This window comes from Coturnix japonica, chromosome 2 (assembly GCF_054131305.1).
Source record: "Coturnix japonica strain WE chromosome 2, WE-NBRP24, whole genome shotgun sequence".
Classification (NCBI taxonomy): domain Eukaryota; kingdom Metazoa; phylum Chordata; class Aves; order Galliformes; family Phasianidae; genus Coturnix; species Coturnix japonica.
In genome coordinates this window covers 40,586,234-40,612,426 of record NC_140664.1, presented here as the reverse complement: position 1 = coordinate 40,612,426, position 26,193 = coordinate 40,586,234, and the positions used below count along the sequence as shown (strand labels likewise).

The window sequence follows — 26,193 nt, the reverse complement described above, 5'->3', positions numbered from 1 at the left end:
AAGGAACAGAAGGTTTTCTAGTGCTGTTTCTCTCTTCCTTTGTTTCTTAGGGTTTTTTTTTTTTTTCTTCTTTTTTCCTGTTCTCATCACAAGGACTACTTTCTCTTGGTCTTTTTGGCAGCTGCACTTTTGCCTCCCAGTTTCTTTCTCATCAGTTGCTCCACTTTTAAAGTAGAACACATAGATGAGGTGATGAGGAGCCTTTCTATGGACTTAGTGAACATCCTTTTTCCTTCAGGGTTAACCTCATTGCACATGCTGAGGTTTTCCTGCACTGTCCTTGGCTCCTCTTTTTACTTTCTCTGCAATGAAAAGCTTAAGCCTCAAAGTGCATCTTTCTCTCAGCCCTTGCAGCAATAGAAAGGCAGCTGTGCCATAGCTTTATTTTTTAAAGTTTCTTACAGCTGTTGGAGAGAATGTTTCTTTTCTGCTACAGCAGACAGGCTGTCTGCGCCGAGCTAAGAAATAACTGAAAATAATAATAAAGCAGTTTAACACATTGAATATCTGTGCGAGGCACTTACTGCATCCCGCGTCTTTTCTCCTCTTACGGACTCCTGTTTAGTCCCTGTTATTGTTCACTCAGCATTTTATAATGACAGGCATATAAACATTATAAAGCCATGCAGCTGGAGCACGCCTGAATGCAAATTACCTCACACAGGAAATCATGCAATACATTCGGTACCTGAAAATAAAGATCCACATAATGAAAATGGAGATAGTTGTGTAGATGCAAGAGGAATCATGGTAATTTATGGCAGCTAAGGATTTGCCTATGCAGGTGCCTCAAGAAGCAGGTGAAAAACAGCTTGTCCTATGCAAAATTGGTGTATTTTGTGGCACAGTCCCTCCCCCAGCCCTCCTGAACTGGGCACAAATTGTTCTCCTTCCCTCAGCACTGAAATACTGGAGCTTGAGAGATTTGAATTGCACACGGTTTGGGTACAAGGCACTTTTAAGAGCACAGTTATGTCAATCCAGCACAAAGCTTAAATTTCTACAGGGAGATAATGCTCTGCAGTCTTGTCCATTGCCTTGAACTGATATGTCCTGCAGATAAAATTCCAAAGAATTCAGGGTATAAGGGCCACGGGGCAGAAGATTACAATGAAGGTGTCTACCAGAAAAAGGAAATCAGTTAAGCTGTGATGACAGAAATGGAGTCCTTCTCAATAATTCCTTTCTCTACCTGTCCTGTGCAAGATTTAAAAGGGATTGCTATGTCCTCTGGACACAAGTTAAAAGCAGACCTAACAATTAATTAGTTTTCCACACCCTTTCAGAGAACCATCAAAGTTTGCATTGAAGAGCCCCAGACCATTTCTATCTTAAAAGTGGTAAATAGCAATAACGAATTAGAGAGACTATCTTGGGCTAAAATTCCCATATAAAGATTTTGCTTGTACAGAGTGTGTGCTTCAGTTCAATTGCTGCTTTATGAAGAACTTCATTTACCTCTTGTCCCGTATAAGCCTTAAGGAGATATTTGTAGTGTTTCTTGCCCTTCAGTTTCCCTCTTGGAAAATGTTAATCTATCTTCCTGAAGAGCTGTTGAAGGTCTACATCAACTCGGAAAAGGAACAGAATACTCAGTGTCTCACATCTTGAGTGGCTATTTACACCTCATTGGAAGCAGACTAACTTAAAATGATGCTCTCTGATATTTTGTGCTATGCAAATTGTTCCACAAGGGGCAATGCCAGCACAGAGTGAGGTCCAGGAACCCACAGGAAGGGACTTGCACAGTAATTTAATGTGAGCTGAGTGAAAAGATGATGGTAATACATAGGGCAAAGGACTAAATGCCTTCATTTTGCAGCATGTGGAGTAACATTCGGGGACAAGGCAGTCACAGAGTGAAACATAGACCTTTAAAGACACAGTGCAGTCACTAGCAAAGAAACAGCCACATAACAGAAGAAGATACCATTCTACTGTCAGACAAAACAATTCTCACACTTTTAACGTTATGAGTGGAGATGTCACAAATTGATAAACATGCATTCTTCTGCACAGATTTGCCCAGAGCATTGTCTCCCTTGGCTCATTGTGACAGCAATAAAACATGTTGTATACAAACTAAGGCGCATATCAGTGTGATGTCTGACAGAGGAACTCCAGCTCTCTCCATACACACCTCTAATATTGTATTCATTATTTTTCTGCAAACCCATAAATTTGCCTAAAGTATAAGAGTGTGCACTTACAGAAAGAGAATTAAGCCCAGAATCTACATGATACTGCACACTGCCAATAATTAAGCAGAATCTCAGCCACACAAAAATGGAGTAGAAGACTAATTAGAAAAATACTGAGATAACACACATCAAAATCTTCAGCTGCACACAAATATTATATATTCAAACATGGCACCCCTCTATTTGATCTGAAAAAATGACCACTGGATTTTTGGTTGGACTTGTCTTTCATTATTCCTTATCCATCCTTCCCTAAATGAAAGACCTGAAATAAAAGAAAAAAGAACGGAAAAGAAAACGAAAAAGAAAAGGAAAAGGAAAAGAAAACAAAAAAGGAAAAGGAAAAGGAAAAGGAAAAGGAAAAGGAAAAGGAAAAGGAAAAGGAAAAGGAAAAGGAAAAGGAAAAGGAAAAGGAAAAGGAAAAAGGAAAAGGAAAAAGGAAAAGGAAAAAAAAGCCTATGCAATTGTTCTTCTGAATATTTGTCTGGGTATCTTGGTAGTGCAACATTAGTGTTGTTGGTTTTAAATTTCATCTGTACTCGTCAAGAGAGAAATGCAGAAGGGTCATGTTAACACAAAGATAATACCAGTTATATTATTATTTTTGTCCTTATTAGCTCCCTAACAGGAAGAAATTGCTACCTTGGCCTCAGTGCAGAGCAAGAAATGAGCAGGGTATCTCTCTGAGCCTGTGCTCCCTGACACATTCATCATTTTGGTTTATTTCAGAGGACTTCTTTAGTTATGCTGCACTATACACCAAGGCTCTACAGCTGGCTTTTGGAGCAAACTATGTATTATATTATACAGTATTGTACCATATTGAAAAGATCATATATTTCAAGGAAGACAGCAGAGGAAGACATTATTAAAAAGATTTGAGGAACTGTATGAAAAGCTTGGCATGTTTGATGGTTCTGCTACAGTTCCAAATCCTTTAAAATTTATGCACAAGTAGGGTGTAATAAGCAACAGCAGTTGGCTATGGTGAGACAGATCACTGGGAAATAGCACAGGCATCGAGACCCACTGTAAGATGAAAGCTGATGTCCCTTCAGCTGTGGGGAACTGTGAGGAATGTGAAGTCAGAAATTTGAATATGGGATTTTTCTCTTGGGTCCCATCAAATTCCTGTTCTGTTTCACTTGATTGAATGGGATCTGCATCAGGGACTTCCTATATTCCTGCCTAATCAGGTGAAAACACAGTGAAAGATGTGACTAGCCGTCTGTAGGGAACAATTTCTGGGCAACAGATAGGAGCACACATTTGCCTTACTATAAACTGATTCAGCCCAGGATTCATCACCTGTCCTGAGGCCCAGCTCAAAAATTCACTGTGATGCATTATATATGCCATTAGCAGAAACATCTGAGAACATGTCTGCAGGCTACATTTATCAGCACAAACGCAAGCATCCATTGTTATGATGGATCTCACACCTGGTCTAGGCTAGAAATAAGGATGTAACATTTTGGTGTTCATGGTGGCAATGGAAAGAAGTTCAGGAATTAAGGTTTTATTGTTAATTTCATTTTTAAGTTGAGAAAGGAGGCACAGGACAGTGACAATAGATATCCCATGAGGTCTCAACTCAGTGACAGAATGGTTATTCCAGATGGTGGAAAAAATGGGAGGAAAAGATCTACAACCCACTGTGAAACACCGGAAGAGAAAAGTGGTCCAGTAGGTGCAAAGAATAGATTGGATTTGAGGGGAAGAAATCTTACTGTGTCTTAACTGGGTAAGACAAAATGTTTAGATTTACTGTTAGATTAACTGATGTGCAGAAGTTCTCAAGCAGTAGCTTTCCAGGCAAAGACCACTTTTTGCTTTCTCTTGTTTTTTTCTGCTGTGGATACAGGTACCTTCTCTGTCAGGATAACCACAATCCAGCACACACTATGACCAAACAAAACTTTTAAGACATAATCCCAACAGTAAATGCCTCTTTCCCTTTCCCTTTCCTTTTCCTTTCCCTTTTCCTTTCCCTTTCCCTTTCCCTTTCCCTTTCCCTTTCCCTTTCCCTTTTCCTTTCCCTTTCCCTTTCCCTTTCCCTTTCCTTTTCCCTTTCCCTTTCCCTTTCTTTTTCCCTTTCCCTTTCCCTTTTCCTGTTCTGAAACTGTCTTCTTTTGCCACCAGCACAGCTTATGATGTGACATCTGTGACCAATGTCCACAAAAGATAACTACATATCCATCTTTTTTGTTTTAAGTCAGAGACTTAAAGAAGAAGTAGCAACCATAGAATCCCAACAGTGAATTCATGAATGATGCATTAAAAGAAATTTCTCTCTGCCTGGTGCCTGGAGGGAATATCAGACAAGATTGTGAGACCATTGCTGGGCTGGGCTACTGGGTGCAATATGCAGCTTGGATTTGTCCAGTAAAGTCTATTGGTCTCAAAGCAAATGTATAAAACACAATGAGAAAAAATAAAGAGCTAATTATTTGAAGTCATTTGGTATATTGTGGTTTTTTTCCCCACTCTTTCTTCCTCTCCATTTCTGTCATTCTCTTTCTCAAAACAGCTGTCTTCACAGATCTGGCAAAAGTAAAGTCTGTTTTAATTACTTCCTTGATATGTCTTATAGAAACATACCTTAGTGAAATATGGCTGTTACATTTCCAAGGGAGGTCTTTTACTTAAAAACAGTGATCTGTAACCTTGCTAATAATGAATTTTCTTTCCTAATACAAATTCTTTACTAATACTGTTGGAGGGATCTAAGAAACTGTGCAAGTTGTTTCTGTGGTATAAGAATAACCCTGTCTTTCAACCTAAATTCACCTACAAAATCTAGCTCAGGAGTTTGAGGTACTATTACCCCAATAGTAATAATTTCTTTCTGCTCTCAGTTTCAGCATAAGCCACCATTTGTTACCAAAACTTGTTACTGGTTAACAGGCATTTGTAACGGCCTCAAACTGAGTTGCTCTTTCCAATTATGAAGTGTGTGTGACTCAATACACCTGCCAGTTCCTGCAAAGACGATGAATAAGCTGGCAGAATAAATCATCTTCCTGCTCTCATAAAATAAGCCAGGCATAGAAATGTACGTCCTGATGTTGATACACAGTCAGAAAATCTACATTAATCTGAAATCAACTCCTTTTATTCCCAACTTCCAACATCTCCACAGTGATCATCTTCAGTGCCTAAGAGTTAAGACTGGCTATGTTCTCCTGCTATGTTAAGCAATAGGGATGTAAGGTATTTTATCATTTGTTAGAGTTAGTAAACAACTAGGGAAAGAAAGTGACATATACTGGCAGGGAGAGAGCTGACAGAACTTATGCCTATACAGAAAAATAAATCATTCATGTCTATGGAAACAGTGAGTTGGCTGGCAAATTGAAATGACAAATGATGTAATAACTTCATTATGTCCTGTTTTAGTATCCAGAAGAGTTACAAATTTTAATTCTAAAGTCATTATATGAAGTGATTTGTAGATCTCCCTTGAGGCTTGCTACTTGGAAGTCAGAGATGCTTCGTGAAAAATACCCAAACTTAAGATTCCTATCCTTTATTGATTATCTGCAAAAGTTCATGTTTCCACATACTGATGATTCATTTTCACAGTGGCAGCATTGGCTGCAAGGGATATCACCTTTCAAGAAGAGCATGTGTGAAGGAAAAGGATGTGGGTGGGTTTATTTATGGAGACATTATAGATGCATACATTTGCATTGTCCTGAAAAGATTTAGGTCCCTTTATGCCGTACTGGGAAAGTTTTCATGAGTTTGTTGAAGATAATTATTGCTTGGGGTACAGAGATGAAAATGGTATTTACTTGCATTGTTTTTAAGGGTTCTTTGCATTTATGTACAGTCCTGGTCTGAGATGATTTCTGGCAATGGAGCATTATATCTGTTTAAGTATCAGTCTGTTCAAGTATGTGATAAGCTTCTTTGGGAAAGTCAGGTTTGGGTTAGGCTCATCTCTGTATCAATGAGTGGGAAGGGAAATGTTCTCTTAAGAGTAAATGCAGCAGCAGTTGATGGACTGTTAATCACAGCCTATTTGGTCTACTAGGGATCACTCTGCTTTTACCTTTCCAAAGCCCTGCACCAATGGACTCCTTTCTTCCTGTTTTACATTCCATTTCATGTCTGTCATCCTTCCTGACTGAGGATAACATCCATCCCTTTTCCTTGACTTATCTCTCCTCTGTTCTTCACACTACACCTATAACTCCATCCTCAAGACAAAAATAATCCTCCTTCCTAAACTTTCTTTTCTCCCTGTAGAAAAAAATAATAATAATAAGGTGGGTGGAGATGTGGAGATGTGAACCATCCTTTTATATCTGTCAACGAAACATCTATAAACGTGTAAAAAAGCCTCAAGCAATCAAACAAGCAAACAGCAGCAGAGGAGATGTCAGATGTTGCTCAGGGAGCACACCCAAGCCTGACCATTATCTGCAGTCCATTCTCCCCCTCTCTTTATCTTCCACAGTTGTTACACCAGATGTCAGAGGGTGCCTCCCTACCTTTTCTCTTAGTGTCTGCTTATGGATTTGTGGTCCATGAATTAGTCTCACCTCTTTCTGAACCCACTGAAAATATCTGCCACCACAACATCTCTGGCAACAAATTTCAGAAGGTTGTTATCACTGTATAAAAATCTTTTATAGAAGATTTCTTTTGTAGAAGAAAAAATTCTTTTATCTGTACTAAACCCATGTCAGTAAGAGCTCCAGATTCCTCTTATTCACAGCCTCTGTGATTTTGTAAACCTTCATTCATCCATTCATTCTCCCCCTGTCCCATTTCTGCTGTACAGTGCAGAATGCAATGAGTGTATCTAACAATGGTCAGGTAGAGCTGTGGTTGAAAATAAATTATATTGACAGATAAAAACAGTACACTCCCTGCTTTCATATATCAGTGCGCAATTACATTTGAAGATTGGCCCTTCAGTGAGAGCTGGGTACCTATTTGTTTTTTTGAATTATTTCAAGGGAACAGCTGCTCATTCCTTTGTCTGTGGAATGTCTGTCTTGTTAGAGGCACTGAAGCAACAGAAATAATTTTAATTCAGCAGATCAAAAAGCAAGCTGAAGGCAGGAAATCTTGGGGCAGCTTCTGTAACACAAGTTCACAGGAGGCCCTCCAAATCTGCTATTATTTGCATGGAGAAGTAAAAAATCAAAGCTAAATACTACACTGTCTCTGTGTAGTCAACATTTTCCCCTGAGTGAAGCGAGTTGCTGCTTTCAGCAACCCAGCATTTGGAACGACTGATAAGGGATAACAAACTGCTTAGTTGTGTCACTGGCCAGGAGAGAGGTAGAAAGGAGAACCTGCTGAGGTAAAGGCAAAAAGGTGAGTACAATTAACCTTTGACATACAGTATAACATCTTATGGCCATCACCAGATTCATTAACTATAGTTCCTACATCAGGAATATTCTCTTACACGTGCATAGGTCTTGGCAAGGTTCATTTGCAAAATACCATCTATCTGAATTGTCTGGGAGCAATTTGCATTCAAGTACCTCAATCATTTTTAGACAGAGGAGTGCTAAAGAAGATCCCCAGGTAACAAAATACTGAGAAGATTTAGAATGAGGAGAAAAAATACCAAAACAAACCAAACAAAAAAAAAAACCACCCACAATAAAGTTAAGAACATTTAATAGTTTCAATGAGGAAAAAAATACTGATGGGACTTTGCAGTAACTGGCAAAAATGAGCACATAGGATGGTAGCTTGGAGCTTGGAGACCCAGAATCTTTTCCTAGGCCCATCAGTCACTTCACCTTGTTGGGCAGGTTGTTTTGCCATTTATCCTGAGGACAGGGAGAAAGGCTATACACACTGATTCTGCACTTGAGAACACAAGCTTTGTCAAGCCATCAGATACAGAGCATACTTAGACTGCATACAAAGATAAGATTTTTTACAAGAGTGGTGAGGCATTGGAACAGGTTGCCCAGAGAGGTGATGGATGCCCCATCCTTGGAGACAGTCAAGATCAGGCTGGATGAGGTTCTGAGCAGCCTGATGTACTGTAGATGTCCCTGTTCATTGCAGGAGAGTTGGACTAGGTGACCTCCAACTGTCCCTTCCAACTTAAATGTTTCTATGGTTGCATAATTACAGACTGTAGCAAGCAGGGAAGAGCAAGTTATTTGGTGCACATATGAATGAGCTGGCACAAAAAGAATAAATACCTGACTGGGATTTTCTTCAGATTCCTCATCACTAAAAATGATCCACTGGCACTGCACTACAACACAGTTGCAGTTCACAGAGGTAAAAGAAACAAACATTGCTATAATTGTCCTTATTAATAGAGTAGCCTGCCATCTGCTTCTCAGTCCAAGTTTCTCCATAATTGAGCATATATTTACAAGAGGAATGCTTGCATGGCAGCAGACATGGCTCTATTGTAGAGATCTTTACAAACATTGCATTGCATTTTCTCAGTCATTTTAAAGTCTATCTCCAAACAGATCCACTTGGCTGTGTGTTGTTTTTTTTTCTTCAAGAAAACAAATCTGATATCTTAACAAGACACTGACTACATTTTGCAACTGCAGACATGCACAAAGAGATAGACATAATATTTATATTTCTATATGTGCATACACACTTGTATAAAAATGCAGTGACAAAGAGATGCCATGAATATCAGCTTGGGAATTAGATCTTGCTGTAACACTGACTCCAGAGAATTGTGGGGCAATTAAATGCTATTTTTGCTGACAAAACTGCCTTGGGAAATTTCTCTGCACTGCCCTGACCCAGTTGCTGCCCCTCCACAGGAGCTTGCTGTCTCCTTGACGGAGGCAATGCAATTCTTTGCAGAACAGTCTGTGTCCGAGACCCTTGAGACATTCCAGGGCAAAGAGAAAACACCAGAAGAAAGGCATATGAGGCTTTTGTCCTTGCTTTTGTGTGTTTGTTTGTCTGCTTTTTAATGCTGATGTGGTCCATGAAATGATCCAGTTGCGCTGGCAACTTGTGCGTGGGAGCAGGCAGAAAGGCCTGAAGGGCAGTGGAAGGAGGTTAGGCACTTTCGAAGCTAATGTCACCACAAAGGGACACGTACAATGCAACTAATCCTAAATTCAACATTCACCATTTTGCAGTGCTGTAGCAAAACTTCATCTCTTCAGATCTATTCACTGTACTCGATTCAAGTATTTCACTTGCTAAATATTCTAGGTGTGGGTGTATTGTTTAAAAAAACGCTTCTCTTTTTTTCACTAAAGCATACTGACAAGCAACTATTCATTTCTTCCAAAATAGAGTGTCAGACAGTAAAATGCAGCTTTAAGCTAAAATATATTTTTTTCTTTTATTTTTTCTTTCTTTCTTCCCTTTTTTTTTTTTTTTTTTTTTTTAACGTAACATCTTTCTTGTCAGTGGAATAAACAACCAGCATGTATTTCCAGCTGGTGCTCAATTCCTCCTCGTGTCTGATTCAGCCCTTGTGCATCATTATATGAGTGCTATTGTTGCTGTTGAAAGTATGTGGATTGTTGGATATTTGTTTCCTCAAAGAAGCAATTTTTCTTCCCCTAGGATAAATAATTGTGGGTATTTTATTTATGGAAAGCTCAGTACTGAACATGCTTACACCAGTTCAGCAAAGAATGTAAGTGTGTGCTTAACTTGAGGAGTATAATTTCTACTGCACTCATCAGGGACGCTACTTACCTGCTGAGAACAAAACAAGTGTCTTCCTGGATTATAGCCAGAATGTTCAGAACCTCACAAAATTGAGCACATTGCTAATTGAAGTTACTGTATGAGCTTCAGTAGGAGTTAGTCACTTAAAAACCATTGGAGATCTGGTCTAAAGTCTTCCTTAGAGTTCTACTAATCCCCTTTTTAAGTCATGGTTACAGCAGTCCATACACAGCTGCGTCCTATTTCTGCTTCCAAAAGCATTCTTTTAACAGTTTTAAACAGATTTCCTCCTAAGTGATAATTGATTATCTGGCTTGGTGATCTTCAAGGTCTTTTCCAGCCTGGATGATTCTGTCTTTGCATAACTTCATAACATCTCTGTATTTTTCTATTGTGGAAGCAAACAGGTGCTTCTGTCTGACCTTCTCTGTTCTAGTCAGGGTTGGATATATTTCTGTTACGTCATAATTTATTTGTTTTTCTCTAAAGCACTCACCTTTCTAATCACCGTGAACACTGTAGACATCTTGCTGTTCCTCTGATATTTTTTTCTTGCCCTTCACTAGACCCGTTGACTTTCTGGTTTTATCTTTTTTGAATTGCTGTGCACAGAATTGCAAACAGCATTCAAGGTGAAGGTACACTCTCTGTTTACATTATGATACCTTCTTAGCAGCATTTGTTTCCTTTCTTAATACAGATTCTTGTTTATTTAACTTGATTCCCACCTTCCATAAATAGATGGTTTTCATCAAGGAGACTATGATAAAGGCTTTTTTGTTCCTGCAGACACATAAATTTAGAACTGATCAGTCTATAGGCATTGTTTTGCTGTTAGTCTCCTTCATTACCAGCTGCTTTTTTGACTACCAGCTTGAGGTTAAATGTCTCCTTCTCAGCCCCTTCGTAACCCATAACTGCAGAAGCACTGGTAGCAGCCCACACACCAAATCACTGGTGGGTTACAGTCTAACTCATTATTCTCCACACAAATATACATCTGAGGTGACAGTCTCACTGAAAATACAGGTAACTCTGTTTCCCCCTCCATCCTCCTCAGAACACATGTGGATAAACAACTAAACAAGTGGAAGCTCTACAAATACAGTACACATCCCTATTTTCCTGCAATGTACAGAGTTCCCCTATGCAGGAGAAAGGAGCTGCCTTGTTCCAGACACACAGCACAGTCTGTTCTCCTGAAAGTTATTTTCTGTCTTGCTGTAACAATATTATTTTGCATTGTTTGCAAGCTTTGCCGTATTGCTTTCACATCTTCACACAAATATTGATGAATATGCGGGAGACTCCCAGTCAAAGGTATTTCTTGGCTTGTTTTGCAGGTCAGTCCCATTGCAGGCTGAAAACAAACTGCTTACTATAGCCAGTGCTCCTGACAACTTCATAGTTTCTCATCGATTCTATGACCCTTCTTTCTCACCCCACAACTGCGTGGCTGCCCTTATGGCCTCCCCAGGGACACTGTCAGGAAATGCACAGCAGGTGGGTGATCTCATGTATCACCTCCTGCAAATGAAGGCTGAGCAGCTCCTTACCCAAACCCAAGCACAGACAAGTATCCTAAAATTATCTGGGCATTTGGCAGCAGCAGCTGTATGTAGCAATGCACTGCAGCCCAGGCAGCGGCTAGGCAAAGAAACAGATGGTGCAGCAGAAAATATGGGTGTTGTGTTTGCTGTCTGGAGGCCTCCCTGCTTCCTTCCTTTATCGCCTTTGCTGAATTTGTTGTGTATAAAATGGTACTCCCTTTCTTCCCCTCTTCTTACTGCTTCTGCAGCCAGCTTTTCCTGGAACTTCTCTTCATTTATGACTGGTCACTCCTACTGCTCCCTTTCCTTACCTCGCTTCACATGGTAGCAATAGTATTGTTCCTACAGGTTTTTGCTGTTCATGAGGGAGGTGACTGTAGTAGCATTTAACTCCAAGGAGTTATCAGAAACATTTTTAACTTTAATGCTACAGAATGTGCATGGTTATGTGTCCTGCCACAGCAGTGTCAAAATACCAATGAGAAAGCTTTTACTTGCTTTCCCTAAAGAAAATCAGCAGTCCAGTGGGAGGCCAGTGAAATTCTGGCGAAGTTTCTGTTTACTTCATTCAAAATGAAGGGAGTTTTGTTGTTGTTGTTGTTGTTGTTTTTGCTCTTCTGCTGAATTTCAGGGCAATGCAGCTCAACCAACAGAGATTTCCTTAGCACGAGTCCCTCCTTCAAGCACAGGGAGCTCTGGACGTGTGAAAGCATGCAATGTGTCCCAAGGTGGAATGGAGCCGTATTGTACATATGGGGATGTAAGTGCTCCATGCCCTCTGAGACTCGCACTGTAAAGCATGGAAGTTAGCAATGCACACCCATAAGGACACAGACTGAGGCAGGGATGCTCAGAGAGATCCCAGCAGGAAGATCAGAGAGCAGCAAAGGAATGCTAACATCCCTATCTCCACCTTCTGTGCTGTCCATAGTCCCACCAAGGAATAAATAACATCATTTGAGACTGAGAATAGGTGTTTTATTTATGTAAATGCTTTTATCCTCCTTTATTTTTTTATTTTTTTATTTTTTTATTTTTCTTTTAATCTCTGTGATTGTTAAGTTTCTGTTTATTGGCAATAAATTCATTAAAATTCTCCCACTTAAGACTACTTTGCTGTGGACACTCAGGATACACTTTGCCTCTGGGACCTCCACATTACCAATGCAAACTAGGGGAAGGCGGAAGATGCATTCTTATCTCTACGCCCTAGCTTTCCCTAAGTACTTTTAACCTATAATAGCTATGGCTACAAGCTCTGTGCACTTGTAAACTAGATGACAAACTGAACAGCACTTGTGCTCACATACTCCTGACAAACACAAACCACAAAATCCCCAGGCATTCACCAGCCTGCTGAAAATTGTTTTGACCTTCACTCTGACATGGGATAGAGTGGCTGGGGGCAGGAAGTAGTTGCTGATCTGTGATTGCTTTTGAGGCAGTGAATCATAGTCATGTTATCCCAGGACAACAGGGTTGCATATCTTTCAAATCACTGAACATATTGGTTTTAGTCTATGGGTAGTGTTGTACTGCATGGCTTGGAAAGAGTTTATCCCTGCCTTTCATCCATTGGAAATAATTGAATTGCAGTCATTAGACTCCTTGTGCTTTTTTATTTGCAGTTGTTGCCTCCTTTTCTTCTATTTAAAACCCAAAAATGATATTTACATTGCATTCCGGAATCCAGACTTCATGTATGAAGCTGTATGCTATCCAGCATGGACATTAGGGACTGCAGCAGTGAGTCATTGCTTTCCCGTGAAAAGCAACTCAAGCAATGTTTGGGGTAGCAATTTAAAAGTGCTTTCTTCCTGTTTAAGTTAGGATTTTTACTTCTTAGGAAGTAATGGGGTAACACTGCTTGCTGATGCTCTGGCATACATAAAGCAAGAATTTACATCTTTCCCAACTTCTGCCAGAGTACACAATGAACAGAAAGGTGAAATATACTTAAATTTATAAGCACAGGCACACCTTAAGGAATTGGATATTGAGGTATAAATGCTTTCTGTTCCTTAGGAAAAAATATAGGTGCAATCACAGCCTGTAGGAGCCAGCAGTTCTTCTGAAGCTTAAAAGAAACTTGTTTTTTGGCTATAAAATATGTATTATTCATCTTGCCCGGGTTAACTTTATTTTTCTTTTAAAGGAGCTTTGACACTTGAAACTGGCATTTGTGAATTACTATAAATCTCTGCAATATTAACCAGGTGGCAAGCTGGTTGTAGAAAATGAGAAATATGACCTATGGAATAGCCTGTTTAAACAGAAGCTGGGTTCAGCCTACTTGAAAGCACTAAACCAGGTGCTGACTGCTTTGTGCTGCCTGTCTGTAGACATTGCTCCACCCCAGTGTCATGGTAGTTCTTGAGTATGTTTTAAAGTATTTTCTATATAAATGTATATTTTTTTCCTATCTCTATCCTAGGAAAATAGGTTGAAAATTAGAAGTACCAAGTATAAATTTCCTGAGGATAGTCATTTGAATACAAAATTGAATTAGATCTGGCCATGTTCTAACCCACTTTATGTTTGCCTTTCACATGCCTTTAAGCAAGTAAATTTTGCTAACATAAGTGCTCAATAAAACTTTCAAAACTCGCAGTAGAACTAGTGCATTTTAGGGCATTCTATGTTGTTTATGCAGAAAGTGTCTGACCTTCCAAAATCCTTTCACACATCCTTAGCACAGAGACCAGGCAATGATTCAGGAAATGTTTTGGCCACACCTTCTGGTAATTAGGAATGCAGATGCAGCCATATTACCACAGAGTTAATATGTTCACTGCAAAGTTCATTTGGGAAATTAGCATCAAAAAGGATGAGTAGGAAAAGCAGCCAGGTTGAAAAGCCGGATCATGTCACTGTCTCTACTGGTGATGCACTTGCATTATTGTTTCTGGGTCATACATCATTGTTTCTTAAAGCTGCTGAAGGTGAAGTCACTCCATGTTTCTTTCTCTACAAAATGCTGGAGAAACTGTCTGTCTTTTTGGGCAAGAAAATGAAAGATAATTGCAGAGGTTTAGAGTTGACTTTGTAGAGGTTTTCAAAAAATGGCTCTTTAGAGGCACCAAAAATACAGTCTTAGAACCATAGAATGGCTTAGGTTGGAGGGGACTTTAAACTCCCCCAGTCCCACCCTGTGTTGAGGGCAGGGTTACCACCCATCAGCTCAGCTGCCCATGGCCCCATCCAACCTGGCCTTGAGTGCCTCCAGGGATGGGACACCACAGCTTCTCTGCATAGACTCTGCCAGTGCCTCACCAACCACTCAGAATTTCTTCCTAACATTTAACCTAGATTTCCCTTATTTTAGTTTAAAGCCATTCCACCTTGTCCTATCACTATCAAGCCATGTGAAAAAGTTGATCCCCTTCCTGCTTGTAAGTGCCCTTCAAGTACTGGAAGGATGAAGTGAGATCTCTTGTAGCCTTCTTTTCTCCAAGCCTAAATGAGCCCAACTATCTCGGACTTTTTTCACCAAAGAGGTGCTCCAGCCCTCAAATCATTAATGGGGAAATACCACAGATACTGATGAATCCAGCTGCTGCTCTTCCTTTGTGGTAGTAAAACTACCACCTCTCAGATAAAACACATCTTGTTTTCCAACTTGAACATGGGCCTCTCTACGCAAATCCATTTCTCTCATTATTCCATTTTTCTTTTTTTTTTTTTTTTTCAGTACAAATGCATTCCTGAGAAAAATCAAGAGCCTGAAGATGAGTGTTGACTGAAAGCTTTTTTGAGCTGAGAGCAAATAGATTGCCTCCCAGTGTTTAATTCTTTCCGCATTAAGGGCTGCATGAGTAAAAAGAGATTACCTCAGAGACACCTTGCTCTGCCACCCGTTTTTACCCCTCAGAACTCTGAGGCCCACAAATCTTGACAAACAGCAAAGGTCAGAAGAGTCTCTTTGTATAATGGTTGAAAAATGAATGTAAATGAGGAAAGCCAAAGGAAGACAGATTTTGAATGGTAAGTGAGAGTAATAACAGTGAGTGGGTGAAATTATCCACTCAAGCAGTGAAAGCAACAAGGAAGTCAAGGGAAATACTGAACAAGCCAGACAGAATATTTCAGTGTGCATCAGCATGAGAGAAAAAAGGCTCCAGTGCGGAAAAGCTGAAAAGCTGAAAAACTGAGCTCATGCTGTGTGGAAGAATGGGATTAACATAATTCATTCACCTTTGAACTTGCAGAGAGTGCACAAAACAAATGTTCCAATCAAAATATTAGAAGATCGTTGCACCCATATGAAAACTCTGTATTTGGGCACTGTGAGTTCAGCAGTTGGGGAAAAAAAAGTTAAGGCATCTGATTGCTCTGCAACAGCCTTTCAAATATCTTTTGTATTGATGTTGGAACATCTTGTAGTGGGAATAATTTGTAGTGGAATTACAGTTGGTTTTAAAAGTGAAGAGGGTAAGGCAGTGATTGCACACACCAGAGTAGCTATAATCTCCATAAAGTGCACGGAGGCATACCAGGCAAAGCAAGATCTGTGCGTGGCAGAAGAAAAAAATGCAAAGGCTGACATAAGATTGAACAGTAAGCTCTATTTCAAAAGAATTTTTGTGATAGCAGATCAAGGAAAGTAAATGCATTCTGGTATTCAAGAAAGAGAATGTGCTTAGGTAGAAGTCCTCAACAAATCTCAGGGCTGTGAGCAGCTAACAAAATCCTCACAGATGACAGCTTTGAAGGGAAATAGTTTTGCAGGAGAAGCACTGGGCTGAGCCTCAGGAGGTTGTTGCCCTCATTGCTACACTGCTACACATGCTTTCTGGGATTGTGAAGGGGGAAAAAAGATTCACCAAAGATTTCCTTTATGAAATGGAGTTAATATTTCCCTTCCCTGATGTTGCCCCATCTATTTATGAGAAAATAACATATTTGTGTTTATTCTCAGCTGAGCCTGTCAAGTGTTACTGTGGAAAACAACATTCGAGGGACATCTTAAAGAACAAAGTGGTGTAGTGAGAGAGATGTCCTGCAAACCTGCATATTCAGAAGTAGAATACAAGGCCAAGGACATGAATGCCACTTACACAGAGGCCATCTTCCATGAGGTGGCAGGGAGGCAGAATCTGCTTGGGTTCTTCATGTCTGTCTGGAGACTTCTATTTTCTTCAGGTTGTCAGCAGGTCAATTTTACAACCAAAAAGAAAGGTTTGTGGGTGTTTTCCAAAGGCTGTTGGAAAATGTTTGGGGCCACTAGAGCAATCCAACCTTTCAAGACCTTGTCCTAAACTTTAATGGTCCCTTTGACCCTGCTCTGAGCAGAATGTAGGCCCCTAGAAATCCATTCCAACACAACTGATTCAGTGACTCCATTGTTCTGTGAAATGCTCGAACTGAGTAAAAAACAAAACTGATGACATGACTTCTGACAAGCACAAGGGGAAAATTAGGGTCTGGTTTGATGGTATGGCTTGAGACAAAGTAATACGATAGTGCCACTGTCCTGCCCCAATCCCCAGTATCCCCGCCACTCCCGCTCATAGCCATGCTCTCCCACTGCTCTCTTTGAGGCGACTGTCATACATGTGTAAGTCATATAGGAAGGCACATCAGTCCTTCAGAAGGCAAAAGAAGGACAAAGTGAGCCAGTTTTGTTTGAGATAAGATGAGTGACTGTAAAGGAAGTAAGAGTGATAATCGGTAACCGGGAACAGAGAGATGAGGAGAGGAGAGAAAAGAGATGATGAGAAAAGGATGAATGATAAGAAGAAAGAATAGCATTTCCACCCCTTTTGTCAGTGACTTCATATGTTAGGTTGGCCATATGGTGAAAGTACAACCTAAAAACAGGAATAAATTAGAATTGCTGTGGATCTTGAAGTTATCCACACTATCCATATCCTCTCAAAATGTTGTCTGGTATACGAGCACTATAGCGCAGGAACTAAGTAGTAGTGACAATGTCTTATGCAGAGCAGAAAAAACCAATGCCCTTTTGCAGAGTACATTGTCATGAAGCACTGCGGTGAAGGAGGGGCTGGGAAAATGAGAATGGCAGCAAAACTGTGGTCTGATGTCTTTGATCCCTTACATTGCAGATGTGGAGTTAAGATCAAGAATGAAGGAGAAACAGATCTTTACAAAAAACAAATTCCTACCAAGAAAGAGAAGAAAATGTGAAGATGAGAGAGCATTCTCCAACCCATAGCACACATTCTTCAAGGCTTTCTAGCACCAGCCATCCATATACACACATTACTCCTAATTGCGCACTTTCCTCTCTGATTCATTCTGAGTAGGCTAACATGACAATTGCAATGAGGTGCTCTATACCCTCATGAAAGGATGTGTTCCTCCTCAGTGACCTGCCCATTGCAGGTAAACAGCCCTGTGTTATGTATGTGTCTTTTTTCCCAAGGCTCTGGAAGCAAAAATCCCAGTACTCCAAAAGGTACTCTAAGAGCAATAAATGGAAAGCAACAAGCCTTTATGCAGGAAAATTACGTGTTCAGTCAAAAGCTCAGGACATTCTAGAGTTGGTGAAACTACGATGAGTGCTACAAAAATTCAGTGATAATGGACACAAAGCTTGCTACACAAAAGAACACAGGCCACGTAGCAATGGCCTTATGAGTGAGTGGCATTCAAACCACAGACACAACGTTTGAAAACAGTAAGTGATTGTACTGCAATGAAACATCTTCCCAGACAGAATAATCCCAGGGCTGTAAGTGTACTCTTTGTAATATTAAGGAACATGAAATCCCAAATAACTAAAAATGTCTTATTCCAAAATAAAAGATAGCCTTAGATCATTCTGCTTGCTTCTAAATGTAAAGGTCTTCACAGTTTAAGGCCATACCTTTTAAGCTGATCTCTTCTACAGGAGTTACAGTTAACACTGTTAAATGGCAGTGAAGACTGGCTCATCCCTGCTTTTGAAGAGAGATACATTTGCTGATTCCCTTCAAGTTCTCCCTAGTCTAAAAAGGTGGGATAACTAATGCTTGGCATGAATCTAAACCTTTTGGTTCAGCAAACCTTATTGTTTCCTCTAGATGATTTATTTTCTTCAGTGTTTCCCAATGGCACTGATTTGTGCAAACAGAAAAGCAGCCCATGGGCAGCATCACATAGCCTCGCAAAGTTACCATAGTTGTGCTGGAACCGGTTTTGCCTGGTGGATGGAAAATCTGTACCTCCAGTTGCCTGCCCTGCCCTCCAGCTGTCCACCAGAAGCCGCAGAGAACATTCCTCATGCCTCAGTGGCACCACTCCATGCTACATGTTCATCTGATCCCTCAGGGAAGAAGGTTCCAGTGGCTGCAGAGAACTGGAGTGGCAGCGCACAGTCCCTTCTATTCTGAGGTTCAAGTCTGTGGTGGATGGACCACCAACAGCTGTGGCAGTGGCACCTCCAGATGCCACAAGCATTTTCTCACTGAATCAGTGAGCTACATCTGAGTGGGTTACAGGGACATGGTTGCTGCTTGAGCAAGCGATTTCTGCAGAATTGTTCTGCAGTTCATTCTTGCCAAGAAATAGCATTAATGTGACTTTACAAAGTTTTTCCCACCTCAGGTCAACTCAGATAAGTGTTCAGCAAGCCCAGAGCTGTATTTCTTTTCTCTGGATGAACAGCTACCCTAAATTGTTAGTGAGGTGCAATTTAAAAGGGCTGGTAATAGATTTGCCAAAGTCTTCTCTGTAGAATCGATATTAGCTTGTACTCATAATAGCATTTCAAACCATTGCATTCTGAAGCCTGACCATCTGGGCCAGGAAATGGCAAGGGGAATTAGCATTTCTCCTCTGCTAGCCCCCAGTATGCTACCCTGTGGCTATTACAGCCATCTATTTTGCATTCTGTTTCCCCTGTGGTATTGACAATAAACAGTAAACAGTGCACTTGGTAATAACTTATCCAAAGGAAAAAAATATAGTACTCAACAAAAAAGCACAATGTGGACACACTCTGTAGGAGTTTCCAAGATGGTTTGCAGCAGCCACTCAGGCATCAATGCCAAACAAAATTATCTGAGTGGTAGAAAAAGTCCCCAAACAGCTGCCACCAGCTGTAGCAGGCCAAGCTGGAAATAATGAAAAGGAGGGTTTTTTGGTTTTTTTTTTTCCAAGGCATTATTAAACTGGGAACAGAATGATGTAGAGTGTCTGTACCTTCTAAAATGTCTTTTGTTGTTCGTAATCCTTACAGAAATTTACATATGTCACCATCTGCTGGTTTCCTCCATCACTGTGGTACGCATTATATTACTCCATAACTTCAATAACATTTTTTACAAAATTCCCATTATTCTGCTTAGAAAAGAGTGCATTGGAGGTGTCATTGTAATGGACATGGCCAAACCCTTGTTAAACCACCAGAGTCTGAGGAAAGCTCAGACCAGGTTTTATCTGCAGAACCAGTCAAGTGGTTCCTAGGAGTCACGCTTGGGAACATGCAAAAAGATTGCCACCTGGACTGACTTGATGGGAGACAGTAGAAGGACTGGTTCTGTTGTTAGGAAAGAGAGAAATCCTAGAACCATAGAATGGCTGAGACTGGAAGGCACCTCTTGGTCCACGTGGTCCAACCCTGCACAGGTAGGGACTTACAGAGCAAGGAGAAAAAGAAATGCTTTACAGGCAGCCAGCGATGAAGTAGCACTTTGTCCAGTCCTTAGGATCTTGATTAGTGCCTTCCCATTCTTTTTGTCTTATTTCTGCATGCCTGTGTTCATGTCTGAATTCCATTCCTCCAGTTGTCAAGTTTCAGTGTGGGGATCATTTTTTTCCATTTGTTTTTTGCTTGTTTGTTTGTTTGTTTTTAATACAATGATCTACTTTTTGGGGTGGAGATTTGGAGATATCCTTGGTGAAGGATAGTTTGCAGTTCCACCTTATAACTCATTTTGACATTAAATCTGTCTAGTAGTATTTTCCTTGTCCAGAAATGAGTCCTTTACCCAATTCTTCACAATGAATCCATGTAGAGCTCACATATTAACACTTTATTGTCTTAGAATCACAAAATATACCCAGTTGGAGGAAATCTGTATGGAACATCAACTCCAACTCCTGTAATGACAAATGCATGCATATAATGGTAGATACTTGGAGATCTACAGGCTTTATAAAATGTCTGCCATAAAGAGAGTCTCTGCATGAACAAACTGCTTTGTTATTGGGGTGGATAGATAAAAAAGAAGAGCAGTGGTTTGAAAGTGATCAGAATAAAGGAAATGACCATACAGACAAAATGTATGGAGAGAGGAACAGGATGATGAAAACTGTAATGTATGTGTCTGTATCTGATCTATTTATTATTGTATAGTATTATATAGCATTGGAAATATATATACACACATAGCAAGCTAAACTTGTCAATACTCTGGACAGGGATAAGTAAACACTTTTAAAATGCTGGACAGTATCTTACATGAGGGTGAGAAATATACTACATAGCTCTCAACTCACTGCATGCAATAGTCTTGCTAAAAATGCCTCATGGCAGCTTTGCTCTGCTGCATGCATAGGTTTGATAAATCCATCTACTTCGGGGCTTCATAGCCAGAAAGGCAGCATTTCTAACTGCAGGGAAACAAATAGAAATGAGCTACTCTGAGGAAAAAATACAGGGAGGACAAGTTGTGTTATATTTCCCTCCAGTTACACTTATTCCAAAGCTTAACTTCAACTGAGGAATGGCATTGATGTAGGTGAAATTACCCTGAAACTTTAGTATGCTGTTTCATTATGCTCAATCTTTGGTAGAGATGATGCCTCTTAAGCTCAAGATAAAAAACACCACTTGCTTAGCAGTGCCTACCTCAGAGAAGAACTGAAAATAGAAAATAATAGCCAAACTGAACTTTGAAGGAACAAAATATTAAAAATACAGCACAACTGCTTGGTTTTGCCACCTTTCTCAGCATCCCCTATTTCATCTGTCCTACCACCTCCTTTCTTTGTATCTTTGTCTTCTTTCTTTTTTTTTGCTTGTTTACAAAGCCGCTAATTGCCTGGGCTCCTGGCAGTGCTTGTTCACGTTTAAATCTTTGAAGTATAACTGAATTACAGAGCTCTAGGTTCTGTGTTTTAAACAACATAAGAAATAAGAACACTTGTTAGTAGCAGTGCCTTCAATGTGCATCTTTCTTCCAGAAAAACAGAATTATTGTTTGGGGCTCTTCTCTGCAGGTGCCTCTGCTCCTGGCATTAGTGCAGGAGCTCACAGCACTGTTGGGGGCTTATCACTGCCTCCACATGCACAACAAGGAGTCTCTCAGTAATAAAAAAGGAATTTAGGGATTATTCTGTGGTGACGGGTTTGCTGTCTGTGGGCTTGCGTGGAATATCCAGGCCAGTATCCCAGACTTGAACTCAGCTGTTGAAAAGTGCAACTCTGAATCATCTATTTTCTTTAATCCTCAATTTACAGGCATTCTCTTCCACATCTCGTTGTATGTATTTTTCTCGAGCAGCGTTATTTCATCTTTCTGCAGTTGTTTTTTTTGTTTTTTTTTTTGTTTTTTTTGTTTTTTTTTTTCATTCAGGAGATGTGCTCTAAGCTTCGGTTTAGATGCAGAAGATAAGAGTTAAATGCTGTATTTATTTTAAGGATAAGTCACGTCTGATAAACAGCTTTATCTGGAGAGGAATTTGAATTTTTCTTAGCTTATCATGCTTCTATTCTATCCAGGGAAAATGTCACACATCGGCATCTATAGGGGAACTATTGCCAGTGACCTTTAAGCTGCCTTGAATAAACCTCAGAAATTTCTTTTTTTTTTTTTGTTTTGTTTTGTTTTGGTTTGGTTTGGTTTAGTTGTTTTTTGTTTTGTTTTGTTTGTTTGTTTGTTTTGCCAGTTGTTTAAGGAATGAGGAGAGGGAATGACTCCAAATTCTTTCATTAGCAGCTAAATCTTCACTTCTTAACAGCACCTCCAAGCAGGTAACATGGATCTCAGTCAATAAGAGAAACCTAAGTCTAGCAAATTTCTGAGGCAACTTTAGAGTACAACTGCATTGTTCATGGCACAAAAAGACCCATGCATTTGCAAACACAAATATATATTTTTTCTTTGTGAGACTGTGATTCTCCACATGGAGAGACATAAACTGGAGCACTCCTCTGTTTAGAACAAAAATTAAGACCAGTTTGTACAGCACTGTAGATTAAACAAGAGAAAATGTTGGGTAATTAAATGCTAATGATTCAAGCTGGGTGCTTATGTTTGAGATTACTTGCCTAATAATGTTAGCATTTAAATGGTCAGCTATGAAGTTAACAAACAGCCCATTAGGATGCAACCGGGGAGCTCAGGCTCTTTGGGTGCCACTGTTTCAATCTGGCTGGTTGCAGACCCAACAGAACAGCGGTGGTGGGATTTACATAGTGAAGAGCATTTTTGCAATTGGAAAGGCCAGAAGTTTTTTTTATTATTATTTATTTTATTTAGTGAAAGCTCACATTATTGAGAACACAGCATGTGGGAACAGCCTAACTTGACTCATTTCTCCTGAGCTCTGGGATTTCTATTGTCCCTGCTGACTGCTTAAATACAAATCCTTTGGTTCCCAAGCAGTGGCTCTGCACAGTGATCATCCTATTGCAGTCATCAGCACCGTACCAGATTGTGCACTCCTCGATGGTATTGTTGGGAGGTTTGCAAGGGTTAATACAGAAAGCCGCTCCTGTCAGTGAAAGTTAAAGGAGTCTCAGTGATGAAAATTGCACCACATAATGAAAAATCCTCAAAGTAGCGGCTATTTAAAGGATAGAAATAATTAAGACATGATTGTCAATGGAACAGAATATTCTCCACAATAATGGGCTCCTGCAGATGCAAGAAGAGCGCAGCAAAGCCAAAGCATTTATGGAAAATAAATGGCACGGTGCAACTCTGACTCTTTCTTCTTCAAAGCACACAATGGTGATCTTGTGAAAATGGTCTGTTATTCCAAATCATTGATGCAGACTTAATTATTTTGTCTAATGGAGGTTGATGTGGGAGTTGCTTACTGAGCCACTGTAGGCCTATTGCATTTTGAGTGCCTCCAAAGAAAAAAGGCACAGTGTGTTTCAGAGCCTGGGTTTCATCAGATGTTGTGTTATCCCTGCTGTGACTGCTGTTCCTTGCTCTTACCACGTGGTGCTAAAGGAGGAGGTCTCATTCTGTTTTATCAAAAGGAAAGTGCTGTGAAAGTTTGATGCTTCTTGGTGGCAACTGTAAATATTGACATTTCAGTGACTACCACGGTGGGAACTTGATGCAACTTATCAGAGCTAACGGGGCTATTTTTTTAGAAAACATAACTTGAAGGGAATCATTTCAAGCCCTGTTTGGTTCATTAGTGGAACTGTTCTTAAATTGGCTTTGTTTTCTGGTGTCTTCTACGTGAGGTATGAATGCCAGAACAGTCTCCTTGTAAAACTACCCTATAAGTTTGTTTTGATCTTTTTTTTTTTTGTTATGCTGAAGAATTTATTAGAAATAACTTCCACAAATATGTGCTGCTGGGCCTCAGATCTTAATTGCAGAAATCATAGAATCAGTTGAGTTGGAAGGGACCCTTAAAGGTCATCTAGTCCAACTCCCTTGAAATGAACAGGGACGCATACAGCTACATCAGGTGCCCAAAGTCCCATCCAGCCTGACCTTGAGTGTCTCCAATGATGGGGTGTCCACTGCTTCTCTGGACAACCTGTTCCAGTGCCTCACCACTCCTACTGTAAAACACCACTTCCTAGTATCCAATCAAAATCTCTTCTCTTTTAATTTGAGACCATTTCCCCTTATCCTAACCAGATGGTAGATAATCTGGATGTTTAAGAAAAGCCTCTTTATGCAAAAAATGTGAAATAGTTCTTAGGTAGAAAGATAAATCTGTTGCATTAAAACAATTTCTTCCAGTTATTCATTTGCCATCTTTATTTTTGTGATTGTAAATTATTATTATTGTTCCCTCAGAAATGTTTGATAGGATTTATTGATGTATTCTGATCTTCTGTCCTGTGTTAACTTAGACAGGATACCCTTCAAGTCAGGGGACATCTCTGCATCCTCCTGCCCACACATGACACGACCAGGAGAATGATGTCTGTTTTAGAGCTGCCTGGGCAGCATGTAGCTGTACAAAAGGGCACAGACTTGGCCTTCTGTCTTTCATGCAAAGGCTGAATGAGATAACTTAGCAGGCTGAGTTAAAAAAAACACAGACGGACTCCAAAATACAATAATGACATAGATAAAGAGAGATCAATAGTATGATTAAAGTACTAAGATCACAATGAATTTTTTTCCAAGTGTCTACAGCTGTTAGGATGAATGCCTGATGATTTTATAACTACTCCAGTTTTAATTGGGAAGGTGTCTGAGAAAGTGATGTAAAGCCTGCATTTCCTTCTGTCTTCATTTTTGCTGCAATGACATTAACAGCATGTGATAAGTTCTGTGACCTAATACATCTCTCTTATTCTAAACTTACCAAAGCAAGGACAGGCAGCAAGGTCCCCTTGCCACTGACAAACCTTTCTAGCAGTCTATCTCGTCTGAGCAAATTATCTTCTTCGCAGATATTCCCATCCTGACTGCTGGGTAATTAGGTGATCACCGCAAATAATGTGCGATTTTCATTCTAAAACACATTTCTTTGTTATTTTTGAAGGGTTTGATCCTTCTCTTACTGTAATAAGAATTCCCATAAACATAGGAATACAAAGAAGTTTACCATATCTAGCAAATGCCACTGTTGACCTTAGTAAAGAATCTGCCGCCTGAATCCTGGATTTAGCCTGGATTGCCAGTACATAGACTGACAAACACTTTGTGGTGCATCGTATTTGCTTGTTAGCATATGTGGTGTTTTTGTCTATGTCTGAGATTTAAAAACAGGTGGACTCTATTCCTGAACAACTTGACAAACCTGTCATGCTTACTGCTGTTTCTGTGGCCTTGCAAGTGTCCATTGTGTGGAAGACAGAAACATTATGGACCACTGCAGTTTTGCTGTATTTAAGATTTATTACCTTGTGCTGCAGCATCTTAGAACAGCAGCCACAATCTGGGGTCTATCTCTGAGTGTCAGGAAAGGGCTGTTACAAACTAGCTTTGTCTGTCTCCCTGCTGAAACCCAGTGATGTATTTCACATTGAGACCAGGAACAACTGCTCTGGCTTTGTAACCTTTTGTGCTGAGTGTGCTTCATTCCCAAGCCTGTCACCCAAAGATGCAGCTTCTCTGCCTTGCCAAAGAGCTTCGTGAGGAGCTGCAGACCACCTGAGTAGCTCTATTTTTCTTGGGACTTTTTCCAGACAGAGAACTTTCAACGCACTTTGCTGCTGACACATTTATCCATTGAATGATGCGCTCCACACCGCCTCTTCTTTGGGTCCTTGTGCCTGCTGGAATAGAAGCCTGCAGGATTTACACAGCTGCTTGGAGGAAGTGATAAAACAACACTCCAAAGAGCAGCTTTAGGTGGGAAGGTAGGAGCCGTCTGTCAGAGCGGGGCTGCATGGCATGCAGAAGTTTCTTTTGCTAAATTTGGCACTGAACACCCTCTTAGATCTGCCTAGTTGATGGTGATGCCACACTGTATCTGTAGAGTTTATGATACCTTTTGCAAAAGAGACCCTATTGTCCTTCTTGTGTCTGAAGACCTTGCTTTGAGCTGTCTATGGTAGCTACTGACTGCTCATCATCAATAGCTGTATATGAAAGTTATGTATGGCCATGCCTTCATTTATTACACTACAGAAAGAAGTGAAAAACCATCCATATATAGCCAGAACTTGCCAAATCTTACTCCTCTAAGCC

General features: G+C 40.1%; 1 long non-coding RNA gene across 1 annotated transcript in view; it reads right to left on the bottom strand.

Annotated features, from left to right (window-relative positions):
- LOC107310108 (uncharacterized) overlaps positions 1 to 18,691 on the bottom strand; it is a 113,207-nt gene extending 94,516 nt beyond the window's left edge. The window contains exon 1 of the long non-coding RNA XR_001553483.3: positions 18,571 to 18,691. This is a non-coding gene — a long non-coding RNA (uncharacterized LOC107310108). The remainder of the gene's footprint in view (positions 1 to 18,570) is intronic.
- Positions 18,692 to 26,193: the final 7,502 nt, after the last annotated feature.